We start from the raw sequence: 18,052 nt of genomic DNA, 5'->3' as shown, positions 1-18,052 counted from the left end.
TCTGCAAATACAAGATTGTTCCATGAGCTTTTTGGGACACTGAGACTGGCTGGGAATTTTAGTTTAAAATGTTTACGAATAATAAATAATTTCCCAGTATCGGGATTTTTGCAATATGATAAATAACAACTCAAACAACAAATTAAACTTGTGTTTTCCTTTTTACGGTCAATTGTAAATATTCATTGAAGAAATATTTACAGTTATTAGTTATGCTGTGTTATTATTTAATATTGAAGTTGACGTGAAACATTAAATGACTTTACCTTGATACAGCGAAATTAACATAGGGATTTAGAATAATAAAAAAAATGAGGATTGCTAGGATATGGAAATTAAACTTATTTTGAAAAAAACTTTACCCGCTTAGAAATAATAAATAAAAATCCTATTTAAAAAACTTCAAATTTCATTTCAGAAGTGTAACTGCTAAGTATACTTTAAGGTACCCAAAATTTACCTTAAAGTATACTTAGCAGTTACATAGTCCATATTTTTCTGGCTTCTCTCAATTATAATTATTGGAATTTAAAATTTACACTTTCTGAATAAGAAGATTAGAGACGAATTGGTTTATTCGAACTTGAACATCAAGCATTGAGCATCCAATGGTCAAAACAGTTAAGAATTTTCAAAATAATTTTCTGATTATATAATTTTTATTCGATATTTTTATGCTCAAAATTTCCCGGTAATCTCGTCCAAATTTCCCGGGAATCGAGTGGTCCAAAAATGGTCTATTTCCCGCTTTTCTATACAATTTTTGAAGTTTTTTGTAGCATTTTTTCCGGCCATTTGAAATTCCTAACAATGTGAAATTTGTTTTAAATTTATTTCTTTCATTCGACTTAGCTTTCAAATTTTTCAACAATTTTTTTCCAATTCCAATTCAAAAGTCATGTTTTAATGATTTGAAATATAAAATTTTCGCCATCTCAAACAAATCTGAAAATATTTTTTTTTAACATCTTCCAAAATCGTATGCAGGTTTGTATGGACGAACTAGCAATGACAAATTTCTTAAGATTGGTCAAGTTAGAACGAATAAAAATTAATTTATGCTCAGAATATTCATTAAATTATGAAAATTAGTTAATTTGTAAATACAACTTTGATCTGTTAAAATCAAGATATCTGTGACGAATAGGACGTCTCGGGAAGATTACCCGCTTTTAAAATTATTTTTTTTCAAACAAAGTGAAATTAACAAAAAGCGTTTGTTTTTGTTTCAGGAGACAAACAAAAAACAACAAAATGAAAAGTATGGACATCAATTTTCTGATAGGTTATATTTTTTGAAGAAAAAATCATAAGCTTCAAAAATTAAAAAAAAAAAATAATAAAAATCTGGTTCATAATTTCAGCCACTTGTGAGAAAAATTTAGAAAAAAAAATTATGTTAATATTTATTTACACTCCTAAGTAATCAAGCTGTGGTGGCTCAGACAATCAAGTCAATGAGTTTGTTTTTTTAAAGTTCCCTGGTTCGATTCCCGAAGATAACAGTTTTTGTTTTTTTTATTACGGAAGAAATTTGAATATGAACTTGAGGGAATAATTCTCTCGGCCATGTTTCTTTGTGTTTGAAAATGGTACATTTATATTTCAAATAAAAATATCACTTTTTACAATTAATTTACACTACACGCGAACATTTTTTGCTTCGACTTTTTTTCCCGTGAAATTGATCAATTTCTCAAATCAATTCTTTGAAATAACAACATTATAAATATATCATTCATAACGACTTTTTAAGTAAATTTTATTATTTTTCAATTAAAAAGCGTGAACCATTTGAAGAATTGTTAGCAAATTATACACTAACATGAAATTGATACAATATTTACTGAGAAGTGCATGCTGCGAATATTTAAACGATTTTAACAAAAATCAGCCAACGATGAAAACATATTCTCGGAATTTATTTTTTATAAATTTTGTTTTTTTCAACCAAAACTTGTTGAAATTGATTGAATAAGTGTAGTATATGTATTTTTTAATTGCACATATTTTTTAGAAACTGTATTGAGTAATTTTTAGAAATCAATTCAAAAGCAAACATTCATGTTAAAGTAACATTCTGTGATAATAGTCGTCTTTCCGTTTTCCTCCGGTTCAATGATATAACTGGAGAAGGAGAAAAAATAGATTCGAAAAAATAATTCCATCAGAATAAAGAAAAATATTGCGAAAATAGATTGCTTTTTTTCTTGATACTCTAAATAACAGTTTATAATTTTTTCTTAGGAAACTAACTGAATTTAGCAATATTTTCATTCGCCGTAACAACAATTTAACTGATAATTAACTTAAATTTCGAAGATATAATTTCAATTTAAAGATTCAAGCTTGGTTTATTCAAGTATAAATAAATAGTTTTTATTATCTTTAAAGTAGCATTTTAAGAACATTTCAGATTTTTTCATAGTCCTGTTTTATTTTCAAGATATCTGATTATTTGGGTGGAGTGTTCCCATGGAAGTTTTAAAAATATAATTTTTTGGTTTCTGTTCTCATTTTGAATAAAATTTTCAAGATTTCGTTACAGCTAAATTTATTATTGCCTGGTGATTTTAATTTAGTGTTTGAAAAGTAAGATGAAAACCTTAACACTATTTTAACTGTGCAAACAAACTTTTTGAAATTGTTAGAATGTTTTGTTCAATTTGGATTTGCTATGAAATTCAATAAAATTTAGAAAGATAAAAAAGTAGCTAAACAGTTTAGCTATATTAGTAGAGCATTAAAAAAGCAGCTCAATTAATGACAGTACTCATGTTCTACATTTTGGTTTCGAATTATATATAGAGCCCATTCATAAATCAATGGATTGTTTTTTAATTAGTAAAAGTTTTTATTTATGTTCATGTAAAGTTAAGTTTTTGTAGTTCATTGAAAAATAATATAAAGTAAACCATAAAAAAATAGTTTCTGTAAGTTTAACATGAAATTTTTCTAGTTGTTTTAATATTTTTCACGTTTCACGGAATTTGCGTGAAATTTGATATTTTGAGGTCCCCGTGAAATATGCAACTTTTTAGCGTGAAAAATCACTAAGCCAAATCTTCATCAAAAAAGTCATCAATTTCGATTTTTAATTAAAATTTAATTTTTATCAATAACTTATTCAAAGTTGTTCGAAAATTATAAATCTGACCCAATTAGAAAGTAGGAGCTTTCGGAAATTGTTTTTTTTTTTTGTAAAAAAAGTCAAATAAAACAACCCTAAAAAAAATAATTATTTTTGAAAATATAAAAAAAAATCGTGGAAACGATATTACTTTTTGATTTTTTTTCTCCGAATATTTATTTTTGATAAAACAATAAGTGATCAGTTTTCGATTCCGTATTTTTTCTTTCGACCACACTAGCGGTCCAGGAGGTGTAAACATTTCGTCGCCAATATTGCAGGGGGGAGAAAAAGCGCAAAAATTTATAACTACATTTTTATAGTCACAAATTCACCGGAAATTGTTATAAACAGGCCCCCGCCATAAGATCCTGTCCACTGATTATGAGGCCAGGTTGACCTGGTGACCATAAACTTGGCTTTGTTTACGATTTTTTAAGATAATTGTACCAACCTCACCCACAACCACCACGACCAGAACCGCAAGGTTGAGGTGTGACGGTGATGGTGATCAGTCCCACATCGCGATAGACTAATGAAAAAACATTAGGAAATTTGGCTGCTGCTGCTGACCGGTGGCATATTTTGGCACGGTTTCGCTAATCGAAGCAGCGACAGAAGTTGTTCCAAGCGAGAAGAATCAAAGGCGCAACTTGCCGCGGGCAGCTTAGAGATTTGGACGTTTGAACGAACTCACCAGCAGCAATTAGACGAAGAGGCAACGACCACGTGACGTAATGGTATCCGGCTACTCGTGCGTCAAGCAACGTTACGGTCAATCACCATGGGAAGGTAGAAGATGCTTTTCCGAAATCTGAAACTTTATCGGTTTGTTTGATTTTACAGCTTCTTGAGATTTGGAATTTTATAGAACTGAAGAAAACGACATGTGCAATCTTCAACATTTGAATTTTGATTGAAATAATTTGTCGAGTCGATGCTAATTTGCTAATGGTATAAGAGAAGATATTCACAAAAGAACAGATGTTCAGATAAATTCAGATAAAAAACTGAAAATTATGCTTGTGTTTTATTTAATTTCAATTTAATAAAAAAGTTAAACACTTGTTTTGAAATGTTTCAAGTAAGGTCGTTGCAAATATTTGTTGAAGTTTATGTCCCTCGACTCTGGCCAAAGTCGAGGGGGGGACTAAAAAATAAAAAAAATATAAAAATTGAAATTACAAGCCGCGGTATGTGTTTAAAAATGCATTTTACATCTGCCCAGTTGTTTTGCAATCATTAGTTTTCAAAATATCTAAGTATTGAGGAAAATTTAATTTTTTTGCCAAAAATAAAATTTTTGCGTTCCTGTACATTGGAATTTCATAAAAATTCAAAACATTTTTAAATAAGCCCAAACATGCTAAATATGATTATCAATGCAGAAAAATGCATTTTAGATTGTTTTCAGTTAATTAGACTTCTTTTTTAATGGAAATTTTGAAGTTTTTTGGAAAAATATTGTTTTTGCCCCCCTGGTTTTTCAGATCACTTTGAAGGGGGGAGGGGGAAGGGGGTTCGACATAAACTTTAAAAAATATTTGAAACGGCCCAACATATTTGAAAAAAATCTGATCAAGATATAAAAATCTTACCATAAACATACCACTATTATTTGAAAATTTTAATCTGATGATACGTTTCAGAAAAAAACAACCTTTGAGGTATGATTTAAAAAGGGCAAAAAGTATTTGACAATGTTGATTTTTTTTTGTTAAACCAAAGTTTTTGTGACCAATTGAAAAGTCGATCTTTTCGACTCACTTCTTTTTTTTAGATAAAATCGGATTTGAAATCGCAAAGTACTCAACAACAATGTTGATAAAGTTAAAATAATTTCATTAAAGTTTTACTAATGAGCAATTTTCTGCGAAATCGGTATTTTTATTTTTTAATTTTTATTTTTTAATTTTTTAATCTGGCTGAAACTTTTTTGGTGTATTCGGTTTGCCCAAAAAAGTCATTTTGCATCAATAGTTTGTCCATATAATTTTCCATACAAATTTAGCAGCTGTCCATACAAAAACGATGTATGAAAATTAAAAAAAATTATCTTTTGAAGAATTTTATGATCGCAAAGTTGTAGGTATGGAGATAGAGACTACACTGAAAAAAATTATTCACGTTAAGCAAAATATTGCTCAGCTTTTCAAAACTTTTTTTTTCAAAAGTGGGCAAACATGAGCACTACTTAAAAAAAATAATAACTGTGACTATTTTCAAAAAAGTTACCTAAAAATGGCCCTAACTTGAAAACGGTGCACTTTATCAAAATTTCACTCAGTAACTTTTTGATTGCAAATTGATTTTACACCGAAAAATGATTTTGAATTTTTTTGCAACCAATATGTCGATTTTTGAAAAAATCAGTATTGATTAAAAAATTCATAACTCGGTCAAAGATTTTTTACACAACGTGGAAATTTCTGATAAGTTGGCATTTGATGTCCTCTTATACCTGGGTGATGAATAGAACGAATGCGTAACGTGATTTTCGAATGATCCCACTTCGTTTAATTATAAAAAAATGATGATCTCGCCTTCAAATTTTCAAAGATTTCTTGCCATCAATTTTTCATTCTTAAAAAAATAAACATTTTTTAATGATCGATAACCATACTCTCTACTTTTGGCGAACGGTTAATTGGTTCCACTTAGACAGTTCAAAATTGAGGCCGTTTTGCGAACCACCATTCAGCACCCAGTCTAAAACATATCGAAAAAAATAAAAATAAAAAATAAAAACAGTGTTTTTTTTGCAAATCAAGTTTTAGTAAAAAAAAGTTAAATAAAAAATCACCAACTTTTTTTTACCGTGTATCATTTTATTTCAACTTTGCCGAAGACACCAAATCGATCAAAAATTCCTTCAAAAGATACAGATTTGGCTTCTTTGGGCATACCGAAGGCACCAAAAAAGTATCAGTCGGATTAAAAAATACAAAAAAATCGAAGGACCGAAATCTGAGAGAACTGCTGAAAAATATCTTGCATGGGACATCAAATGCCAACTCTTCAGAAATTTCCAGAATGTGCAAAAATTCTTCGACCGTTTTATGAATTTTTGAATCAATAATGATTTTTTCAAAAATGTGACACTATTCGATTCTAGTTATAGCCATTTTTAGGTAACTTTTTTGAAAAAGTCGTAGTTATTCATTTTTAATAATAAGTGCCCATGTTTGCCCACTTTTGAAAAAAAAATATGTTTGAAAAGCTGGGAAAATTGTCTATATTTAGCTTTTTAGTACTTGATACGACCCTTAGTTGCTGAGATATTGCCTTGCAAAAGTTTAAAAATAGAAAAATTGATGTTTTATAAGTCTCGCCCAAACAACCCACAATTTAATAATGTCGATATCTCAACAACTATTGGTCCGATTTTCAATGTTAAAATATGAGAAATTCGTGAAATTTTCCAATTTTTTTGAAAATAAAATCTTACATTTCAAAAGGGCGTAATATTGAATGTATGGTCCTTTTGAAATGTCTCTGGAAGAATCTGATCAATGTTTAAACGTTTTGGTTTTACTTGAAATGTTGAAATATAAACAGCACTAACCTTCCGAAACAAACAGAACAGAACAGATAAGATAAAAACTAGTCAGGGCTATCGTGTGTTTGGTTTCAATATTGGCGGAAATGGAATTGGTTCATTCCCTCAACGCGTTTTTTTTCTAAACAACTCTATCGATTTGAACAAAAACGCATTTCTTTTTTTGTTGTAGCCGTATTCATGTCCCAAAACATACTCCGCGTCGTACTTTGTGCCGTCGCAACTTATGATCCATTTGGGTCAGTCAGACTCAATTTGCAACGCTAATGTTGTTGGGAAAGTGATCGACCGTTTTTAAGTGTTCCGTATCTAACTAACTCTTCTGTACTAGGCGTTGCCACTAGAGGACCATGGCACCAGAGGTTAAAAATTTACTTGCCCAACAAAGTCACCGTTCTAGCAGCTTTTGTTGCCGAGTTGGGGTTGGGAAAGATAGCTAATTTCACGAGTCGGTTATGTTTTAATTCTTGGTGGCTGCCGGGGTTAATCAATTTTGAATCGGTCGTCCAAGAACGCTGGCTCACTTTGAACGGACGTGCTCGTGGTTCGAGTATAACGGATAAGGAAATAGACTTTAATCAATACATAATTCAATTTGTTGATAAAAAGTAAAAGATAACCTGTGATAACAGGAAAGATAGAATTCAAAAGGCAAAAAAGAAAAAAGTTTTTCATAATATATTGAATTTATTTTCAATTCAAATTCATTGTAACATATCAGTCAAAATACAGCTGATATAACACCTAAAATATAAATCCCCCTGAAAACACGTTTGCCGTAAAAAAATTCGGGTTCGGTTTTGACCCTGAAATGAGAGTATTTTTAGCTACACGTTGCACGTGCAAATATAGTTCAGAGGTTAACCTGGAGGGGGAAAGGAAAAGGAAAAAAAACTGAAAGCTTTTCTTCTGTCAATTGTTGCCCGTAACGGGGTTCTGATTGTTCTTCTTGTATTGCGTTATATATATATATATGTAAATTTTTAAAACGGTTTCCATTGCTTCGGGTAATGTTTTGTGTTGAAAAACTTGGTGACAATGTTAACAGCTTTTTTTTCGAAACCATTAGATACTACGTATTCTAGTAGAAAAAATGCAAACAAAAAATATTTCAAGCGTTACTATTGGACATATTGCTAAGTCATGCTTAGTCTCGACAAATCTCACGAAACAAAAACAAAAGATGACAGTTGAGAATCTTAGTACATAAACAACAAACTCTAGTCTAGAGATCTAATTAAAGTAATTGAAAACAGGCAATTTTTTTCAATTCCCATAAGTTTCTTTAGTTGTAGTTCTAGTAATAGAGGTGAGCAATTCTCTCAGATTTTGGTCATTCGATTTTATTTTGTATTTTTTAATCCGGCTGAAACTTTTTTGGTGCCTGCGGTATGCCCAAAGAAGGCATTTTGTATCATTAGTTTGTCCATATAATTTTCCATACAAATTTATCTGTCCATACAAAAATGATGTATGAAAATTCAAAAAATCTGTATCTTTTGAAGGATTTTTTGATCGATTTGGCGTCTTCGACAAAGTTGTAGGTATGGATAAGGACTACACTGAAAAAATGATACACGGTTAAAAAATTGGTGATTTTTAATCTAACTTTTTGTCACTAAAGCTTGATTTTTGAAAAAAAATACTATTTTTATTTTTTTTTTATTTTTTAATATGTTTTAGGGGACATCAAATGCCTTCTATTCAGAAATTTTTCAGAAAATTCAAAAAGCTAAATGTAGAGAATTTTCTCAGCTTACCAAACATATTTTTTTTTTCAAAAGTGGGCAAACATGTGCACTTATTTAAAAAAATGATAAACTGCAACTATTTTCAAAAAAGTTACCTAAATATGGCTATATATAACGGTGCACTTTATCAAAATTTCACAAAATTACTTTTTGATTGAAAATTTGATTTTATATCGGAAAAGTTAAAAAATTTTTTCGGCCAATAGTTCGAGTTTTTGAAAAAAATCAGTATTGATTCAAAAATTCATAACTCGTTTTTTTCACGACCTGATTTTTTTTTAAAAGTTTGCATTTGATGTTTCCTAAAATTAAAAATAGTGTTTTTTTGCAAATCAAGTTTAAGTGACAAAAAGTTAAATTAAAAATCACCAATTTTTTTACCGTTTATCTTTTTTTTTCAGAGTAGTTCTTATCCATACCTACAACTTTGCTGAAGACCAAACTTGTATGGAAAATTATATGGACAATCTAAAGATGCATAATGGCTTCTTTGGGCATACCAAAAGCACCATAAAAGTATCAGCCAGATTAAAAAATATTAAATGTAAAAAAATCGATTTCGTAGAGAACTGCTCAGGTGCTAAAATCTAGTTACAAATAATTATCATAACAATAGGATTGAAAGAACATTTTTCTACATTGAATTAAAAAACCTAGACAATTATTTTAAAAGGGCTCAATATTGAATATTTGGCCCTTTTGAAATATTAGTATCGATTAAAAATCTCTGAAAATATTGTTTTCGAAGAGATCGGAAAATTTCACGAATGTTTCTTTTTTTAACATTGTAAATCGGACCATTAGTTGCCGAGATATCGACGTTAGAAAATGGTTGGTTGTTAGGGTGAGACTTCGAAATCATCAATTTTCATGTTTTTAAACCTTTGCATGGCAATATCTCAACTGAGGGTCGTATCAACAAAGTTTAAAAAAGCAAAATATAGAGAATTTTCTCAGCTTTTCAAAAATATTTTTTTCAAAAGTGGGCAAACATGTGCACTTATTTAAAAAAAATGAAAAACTGCGACTATTTTGAAAAAAGTTACCTAAAAATGGCCTTAACTTGAAAACGGTGCACTTTATCAAAATTTCACTAAAGTACTTTTTGATTGCAAATTTGATTTTACATCGAAAAATGAAGTTGAAAAATTTTTGCGACAAATATTTCGATTTTTTAAAAAAATCAGTATTGATTCAAAAATTCATAACTCGGTTAAAGATTTATTGCACAACCTGAAAATTTCTGAAAAGTAGGCATTTCCAGAGTTTTTTTTGAAAAGGTCCAATAAACCAAATTTTCAATTTTTGCTTTTTGGGTGTTTTTGAATACCCCTGACTCAAGGCGGTTCTATAGTCCATATCCATAGCTACAATTTTACCGAAGACATCAAATCGATCAGAAAATACCTTCAAAAGTTACAGAATTTTGAATTTTCATTTATTGTTTTTGTATGGACAGCTGCCAAAGGAGAATGGGCAAATTTGGTCCAAGGATGTACACGAACGGGACCAACTTTTTTCGAAAGATCTCGCCGAGACATGAAAAAAAGTCTTCTGGACCAACTCTCTAAACCCCGGGGTATAAAAGTTACAAGTTGTTGAAGTTTGAGCATTTTGGGTTAAAATGTACAAAAAATCGAATTTATGCTATTTCTTAAATCATTTATAAAATCTCTGTTTCATTATGGATTTCGATTTTCATGACTTCGTTCGATGCGTATCAGCAAAAACTATGAGTTTTGATATGTCTTAGCATGATTGAAACATGATTTCTCTTGTTTTTATCCGTTTGAACCGTTTGTGCATTTTTTGAAATTAAATATGTCTTTATTGAACATTCTTATAATAATTACATTTCTTTTACATGATAAGTGGTATGGCCTAATGCTCTTCATCTTTGTTGTAATTTTCGTTTTATTATTAACTGATCACATTTATTTATTTGCTTCAAATTGTTTTACATTATTGCATTGAATTGAATACATTTGGGTAAAAAAGAAAAAAAATCACTTTAACAGCTAATCCTAACCTAAAACTAAAAAAAACCGTTTGTGCAAGAGGCATCCCATAGAAACAAGTCGAAACTTCAAGGTTTTGAAACCGGATCCATCCCAAACTGCTTCAGTGAGTATGGAAGGCAATGTTGTAACAACTTATTGGGGCTGGTCTGAGTCATCCGAGAACTCCTTGGAGTTAAGACCGGTGATTCTACCGCCGTAACAAGCAAGATGTCGGCGCTTTTTGACCACGGATCATACCCGCATGGCTTCAGACAGTATGGTAGACTACTTTGTTAATGTGTTGGGATGTCTTTGGTTATCCTAGGACTCCCTGGAGTTTAGATATTTGGGTCACTGTAACAAGAAAAAGGTCGATGATTTTTAACCGCGCATCATAACCGCAGAGATTCAGTGAGTATGGCAGACTGTATTGCTGTTATGTTGGGATGTTCTGGACCATTCCAGGGAGTCCTTTCGTTCGTGTACATCTTTGGACCAGCTCCCATACAAATTTGCCCATTCTCCTTTGTATGAAATTGTGCGGTACTAAAAATCGTCAAGTTGGAAAGTTAAAAGGGCCCAATTACGAGATGTTTTAAAATTATTAGTTTTATTGCGAAAATTTATTTAAGAAGCACTAAAGCAGAGTTGAGGATAATGATGTGTTTTAACGTATCATCAGTAAAAATACCACCAGTCAAGCTTTCTTTTTAAATATGAATTGAAACAAGGAGTCCACTTTTTGCCAGCGATTTTCTCGAATCGCGTTTTTTTGTTTTGTGTCCTAATGAAATGTTTGGCTCGATTTTATCACGAGCGATGACAAGTGATTTTTTTGTTTGTTTTTGTTTCGTTGTGCTTTATTAACGCAGTCGATGGCCTTCCCCACCTACTAACCCCCTCAAACCTTACGTTGTCAAAGACGCCGTCGATTGGGCGGAATAACAATCCCATCCACTTCCCAGTGACTCTACCTCTGGTCGTAGCTGGCGCCGGTATTGATCATTCTTTGAAAAGTTGCGATATGAAGAAAGATGGCTCCCACTCATGTTCTACGGCTCGTGGATGTAACTTTTGAAGGTCCTGGTCAATAACGGAGTAGCAACTGCGGGTGGGAACTTATGCTTACCCGAGCAGACGGAAATAACGTGGGAATAACATTTTTTGATATTAGAAAATACTAGGTCAATATCATTTTTTGTTATTTATAACATGATTTGTTATTCGCCGTTATGATTTTTTTGTTATTGGATTGTTATTGTAATAACAAATTAATAACATTTTGAGTTATTTTTCGAACAAATCTTTGTTATTCTTTTTTGTTATTTTAACAACTAATCCGATCATCCCAATAACAGTTGGAGTTATTTTTCCATAACAAAAAATGTTATTCCAAAGTTGTTTTGGCTTTCAACCAATATCAGACCAATAACAAATTTTGTTATAATAACATAAACTGTTATTAAACTCTTATGCGAAAATGGATTTTGCAAGAATATTCCATAACGCTTTTTGTTATTTTAACAGTATTTGTTATTGAAATGGCATGAATTTTGTTATTACCGTCTGCCCGGGTATGCTTATGAAATTCATGAATCAATTTTTCAATTTTTAGAAGGGATATTGTGGCAAAAAAAGAACATTGAGGTATGGGTCATTCCAGGTCAACTGGGTACACTTTTGGACTCGAACTTCACCGATTTGGACAAAACTTTGAGGGGAACGTTCATCTATCGATAGTTAACAGAAATCCCAAGTTTGGTCCTGATTGAACCATCCCTCTAGTTTTGGGACTGTCCTCTTTTATGACAATTTTCTAAAAAACTTTTTTTTCTTTAAATCATAACTTTGCAACTATTTGAGCAAAAGATTTTCTAGAGGTTGCATTTTATTGAAAATTGTCCTAGGAATTCGATAAAAATTAAATTTTAATCCGTAAATGTCCCAAATATTATATTTTAATGTTTTAAGTATTAAAATTCAGTTTTGACTAATTCCTTATATTTGGGTTTGGGGTGGAGTTTAAAATTCAAAATATAAAGGCCACGTGCTTTATGCACGAGCCCCTTGATGTACTATACTCAATATGCAACAGTATAGAAATTAGTCATCAATTAGTAACATTGTTAAAATCTCAAATGACTTGGAATCCAGACAACAACCTTACAAGGACAACCGACTGTATCTCAAATCACTTTCACCTTCACACCACCGTGAACGTGGGATTAGTCGTTGGCTTCGAAAAGAGCCTGCCAAGGCTAACCAAATTAGTAGCAGCTAGGTACCTATACCAACCTACGTCATATACCGCTAAAACTTTGAGACTTTTCTCGTTCTTTCCATAAAACGTCAATCGTCAACGTGCATTGAAGAGGAAACTTCTGAGAAACACCAATTAACAGCTGCTTGTTAAACAGTCAAAGGCTAAGTCCAAGTACCAATCGAACGCACAGCGGTCGAAACAGTCAATTTGCCGAAATCAATCGACCTGCTACTAGTAACGCAGTAAAATCCACTGGATCTTCCGAAAGTCGTTAACACCGATGAAGTCAACGGGTTGAAACAGATAAATAGACGATTGAGTATCTTTTTTGACCATTAAAACAATAATTTTCATTTAGTTTTTTTTATGCGTCTGTTACTCTGTGATGTCCTGCGCGATCAAGCCATCATCTCCCCGTGGTTGGTGGCCACAACGCGCTCCAAACTAGACCTGATGGCACTGCCCTAGTCAGTTAATAGCGTGTGCTTAACGGGCTCGCTAATCAAAAGAGCTTCGGTTGATGCGCGTCGTCGGTCAACACAAATCGAAGAAGTAAAGTTTAACTGCAGAACCGCCCTTGACAGTGTGGCGCTTCTTAAGGTTTCTTAAAGTTTTTCTCGAAGGAATGGGCATCGATTGCGGAAACGTCATACGGACCGGTTTAATTCTGCACAGCCGTGGGTCACGGTTCACGTACCGCAATGATTGATCAGCCCGTTTTCGGTGCGTGCAACTGCAGCGACCTTGGCGGGGAGATTAAAAAAGAAAGGTGTGGGGTAAATAATCCAACTAAATGGTGGAGAACGCGAGTTTGCTCTGTGTCTAGACATTATTAAATGAAGGTAAAGAGCCTTTGCATACGTAAACATATCATACCATTACAATACAGGCTCAATTATCTGAAGCCTCGGTTATCCGGTTATTCATATTATTAAGATCTAAAATCGAATTCCGCAACACTAGCCCAAGCGTCATATTAGCCGGAGCGAAAACAAAATTTGGATTTATTATCCAACGTAATTTTTAACCCGAGAATTTCGGATAATCGAGAATTTATGTCATTTTATTCTTCCCACTACAAATTAATTTTCAATTTCAGATTGCTATTCAAACAAATAATGAATGAAATATTGCTCAGAATGAGTATTAGGCGTCGGTGGTGTAATGGTAAGCATAGTTGCCTTCCAAGCAGTTGATCCGGGTTCGATTCCCGGCCGACGCAATTATATTTTAATATTTAATTTTTCTTTTTCATAAATAATTATTACTTAAATATTAGTTTGTGTAGTCCATTTTAATAATTGGAATAAGCCATTCTTAAGCCTGAAGAAAAATCACTTTACATCTTATAACTCAATTAATTGTTCTCTTAATATCATAAAAAAATGTAAGTCGAAATCATTTTCAACTATAGTAAGCTCGACAAAGCTAAGCTACTTGGTAGAAATTTGACCATAAAATAGGTTCCACCGAGATTTGAACTCGGATCGCAGGATTCAGAGTCCTGAGTGCTAACCATTACACCATGGAACCAGGGTTGCCACAAATACAGATTTATCTGTATTTTACAGATTTTTCAGGTGATGAGGTCATACAGAATCTGTATATAAAGAAATACAGATTTTAAGAAAAACATACAGACATACAGATTTTCCCTATTTTTTATTAAAATCAAATAATTTTAATTGTTTAATAGTAGTTTATGCAACAAGTTGCAAAAAGAAGATTTTTTCAGCACGAGTCGTACATTTATCCAACGAGGTTTACCGAATGGAATTTTATGTCAAACATTCATGCGTTTAGTAAATTCACAGTTCAAAACAAAAAAATATTTAAAAATGTTACTTTTCGATAATAGTGTTGAAAAGTTCAACTTTTCAGCACCCATTTCAGTGCTGAAAAGAAGAACTTTTCAGCACTGGTATTGAAAGGTATTAATTTTCCATTCTGTTATTTTTGGTAGGGAAAAGTAGGCGGTTTCGTTTCTCCAGAAGGACAGGAAAAGTTGACAGTTTTACAGCGGAATTGCAAAAATATTTTACATTAAATTTTAGATTGTAGAGCATTTTTATGCATTAAAAAACAATTTAGAATATTTTGTTTTTTGAAAAATTGTTTAAAAATGTCAATACAGATTCCAAATACAGATTTTCGTCCCCCTGATACAGATATACAGATTTTTGACCCTCAAAAATACAGAATTAAATGTGGCAACCCTGCATGGAACCCCCTTAATTAAGTGACAGTTAGTTGTTCTTCTAAACAAACCAGGGTTGTTTAGACTAAGATAATCAACTAAATGTTTTGTAAAAGTGAAGCCGTATTTTACTCACAAGGCAAATAAATCAGCATACAAAAATTCCTATAAATTTTTAAATTTATATATTTTTTTGCACCAAAATTAATCAGAACGTGCAGGTTCATAAAACCTGAAAGAATAAAAAATCTAGGCGGGCTTCGATCCAAAAATTTATACAAATATTGAGTTAAAAAAATTATGAAACATCGATTCGAACCATCATTTTTTTCATAAAATTATTTTTATTAGGTCCTTTTCGGTACTGGGACCTGGTTAGGACCGAGTCGGCTTTTGTAATTACATTACATTCGAACCATCATTTTCGCGATCAATTTTTATATCCGAAGAAGAAATGAAAACAAGTTTTAATGAAAAGTTATTGTTAATCTAAATTTTATTATTGTTTCTGTGTTGTAATCTTTCAAAACAAAGTACGAAAAGGTATCATTTGGTACAAAAAAAAAACTAATTGATTATTTGTTCAGTTGTCAATCCACTTTTTATTTTTTTATATTGTAGACATATTTATTTAACGCAAAAAAAAAAATCCAAACTACCTCGAAATATCTAGAAGCAATCATGTCAACCAACCTGCAAAATTACATAAAACACGAAATTGTAAAATGATAATTTTTGTTTTAATGAAAAAAAAAAAACTCTTCTGGGTTATTGCAGATTCGAAAAGTACATTAAATCTCCATTTAAAGGACCTGTCTCAAAAATTTGTACAGTCAAGTAACGAATAATGTCAGAATTTTTGAAACCATTCTTGTATTGCTTTTCGATGAAAAATACGTTTTTTCGGAATTCTGAGTACGCCATCAAATAAAATTTTACATAAATGTCCCGTGTCTATTTCGATTGTTCCGCCCCTCCGTCACAAAATATCGAAAAAATGGAGGAAGGAAGTATTTTCACGCAAATCGAAGGGGGTGTGAGCAACTTTTTTCCGATTTCGTGTGATTTGGTGAAGAATTCCCTTTGCCTCACTGCCAGCTCCAGCTGCTGAGATCTTTTTGATTTCTGCTAATGATTCAGACAAAAATATTTCATCCTCGTTTAACTAAAAAAGCTTAATTTTAGAAAAAGTAATAACATAATATTTGTTATTCGGCAAAAAATTTCAATGACATTATTTTTAATACAATTGTACTATTGTGTGCTGTAAATTGATTGTGGAAATGTTCGTTTCAAAATTCATTCAAACTATTAAAATGTTTCAAACTAAAAAGAAAGATCAATCCAAATATGATCTTTAAACGAAAATAAGATTGCCTTACCAAATTCTTCAGATTTAGTGAAGCTTAAAATTAATAGGGTATTAGTAAATATTCTAATGAAAATTTGTTTTTTGAATTATTTTATCAGACAGGGACCATCCACAAACCACGTGGACATTTTTTTGGAAATCACTAATTTTTCTGCTACATTTAACTTTTTGCACTCGAGAATAAGGTTTGAGAAGGTCGTAAGTTATTTAAATAATTTGGTATATCGTAATTTAAATATTGCTGTACCTCGAAGTCGTTGCATCTTATCAAAAAACGGTCAGAGAAAAACTTGTAGGGGCGATCTGAAAAAATACACTGAAAGAAAAAACAAGCCACTTCTATGAGATCTTTTAAAATCAAATTGAAGGTCACGATTTTTTTTCGTAAAATTTTTCTGTGAAATAAATTTTCACCCAAAAAAAAAGTACCAAAAATCATTACTGTCCGAAGTATCACAGTATTGACCAATTGGATTTCATCTAGTTTCACTGAAAAATGAGCAATTGGGTACTAAAGTTCTATGTAATTTTTTATGTACAACGGTAAAAAACGCGATCAAAAACCGTTTCTGGACACTTTTTTTCATTTTAACGCAAAAAAAAATTTGACAAGACAACATTTTTTCGATGGATCAACTATGGTCCCCTTAGAACGAGCTGTCAAGTAGGAGCTTTTCTGCCAAGAAGGACCGTGAGGTTAATTTTTTAAAATTGATTTAAAAATTCTTTTAAAACTCTTTGTGGTCGTACAAAGGGTCATTGTACTCAGAAAAATAAGCTTTATCGCTGTAAACAATAATATCAGCAATCTAAGCTTCATTTTAGGACCCAATTGTGATGTTTTTAACAAACAAACGATGAAAGTTTCACCCTAATCGATACGAGACGGGACACACACTTAAGAAAAACTTGCCTTCAAATATTTATTTTTATGAGTAACCTTCATCAGAGGTAACATTGGGTCATACAAAAATGCGGGAATTTGTATGACCCAATCTCATCTGCAGACCCAACTTTGATGACGGATTATTTAAAAAATCGGGTGTCATTAAATATTTGGATAAAACTAACTTTATAAATGCAAGGCAGACTCTCGCCATCAAACACTTTTAAATGTTACAATTAAAATTTAATACATTTTCTAATACGTTACAGTAATATTCCATCGCGAACCGTAAAACTCATTTCTTACACAGAAAAAAAAATCATGGTAATACACTTTTACAGTTAAGTACATCTTTTATGTCAGAAAAAAGGTGTAATTTTACCTCTGGAAATGTGTAATTTTACAACTTTTCTGGTGTAATGTCACTTTTTCAGTCTAAATTGAGGTAAAATTACATCATAAAAGAGGTAATATTCAACCTTCCAAAATTACAGCTTCCAAATTTACATAATTTTTTTCTGTGTACGATAACAATTATTACCTCTCACAGCTCACGATCACCCACGTGGAAAAACCGCGCAAACTTCCTCATCTCTTGCAATTACCACAAAGCGCCACAGCATCCAACCGATCAGTTATTCTCGCGCGTTGGGACAAAGACACTCACCGCAGTGCGAGTGAATGTCCGATTCCCGAACCGGTCGCGAAGGGGAGGAGGACGAGGATGATGCTCTTTATTCTTACCATGGCCTACTTTTTGGACTTTTTTTGCAGTAAAAGTGCAATGCCAAGGTCGGCGACTCGTTCCAGCGAGTTCTTGCGGTGGTTTCGGTAGAATTCTTGTTCTGAAAGCTGTTTCGAAGGGGCGATTTTATCTTTCAATTGAGACGCAAC

General features: G+C 31.9%; 2 non-coding genes across 2 annotated transcripts; one reads left to right on the top strand and one right to left on the bottom strand.

Moving 5' to 3' along the window:
- The first annotated feature begins 13,853 nt into the window (after positions 1-13,853).
- Positions 13,854-13,925, top strand: Trnag-ucc (transfer RNA glycine (anticodon UCC)). Its single transcript has one exon. It is a non-coding gene; the product is annotated as a tRNA-Gly (tRNA).
- Positions 13,926-14,164: 239 nt separating this feature from the next.
- On the bottom strand, positions 14,165-14,236 carry Trnaq-cug (transfer RNA glutamine (anticodon CUG)). The gene has a single exon. It is a non-coding gene; the product is annotated as a tRNA-Gln (tRNA).
- Between the last annotated feature and the right edge of the window lie 3,816 nt (positions 14,237-18,052).

This window comes from Culex pipiens, unplaced genomic scaffold, assembly GCF_016801865.2.
Source record: "Culex pipiens pallens isolate TS unplaced genomic scaffold, TS_CPP_V2 Cpp_Un0033, whole genome shotgun sequence".
NCBI classification, from domain to species: domain Eukaryota; kingdom Metazoa; phylum Arthropoda; class Insecta; order Diptera; family Culicidae; genus Culex; species Culex pipiens.
The sequence above is the reverse complement of the archived record's forward strand: the minus strand, read 5'-3'. Positions and strand labels throughout refer to the sequence as shown.